Consider the following 466-nt stretch of genomic DNA (forward strand, 5'->3'; position numbering starts at 1 on the left):
AGGGGACGCGGTTTCCTTTAATTGTTATTAATTTTTATTAATTGTTTATTCGGTGGCGACCGATAGCAAAGAACGATTCTTTCCAAATTTTTAGGGGATCACGTTCTTGCAATAACAAAACAATTTAGCAAGTATTTGCGAGGGGACGCGGTTTCCTTTAATTGTTATTAATTTTTATTAATTGTTTATTCGGTGGCGACCGATAGCAAAAAACGATTCTTTTCAAATTTTTAGGGGATCACGTTCTTGCAATAACAAAACAATTTAGCAAGTATTTGCGAGGGGATGCGGTTTCCTTTAATTGTTATTAATTTTTATTAAATGTTTATTCGGTGGCGACCGATAGCAAAGAACGATTCTTTCCAAATTTTTAGGGGATCACGTTCTTGCAATAACAATTTAGCAAGTATTTGCGAGGGGACGCGGTTTCCTTTAATTGTTATTATTTTTTTATTAATTGTTTATT

Source organism: Temnothorax curvispinosus, unplaced genomic scaffold (assembly GCF_003070985.1).
Source record: "Temnothorax curvispinosus isolate PA1 unplaced genomic scaffold, ASM307098v1 QBEX01001098.1, whole genome shotgun sequence".
In the NCBI taxonomy this organism is placed as follows: domain Eukaryota; kingdom Metazoa; phylum Arthropoda; class Insecta; order Hymenoptera; family Formicidae; genus Temnothorax; species Temnothorax curvispinosus.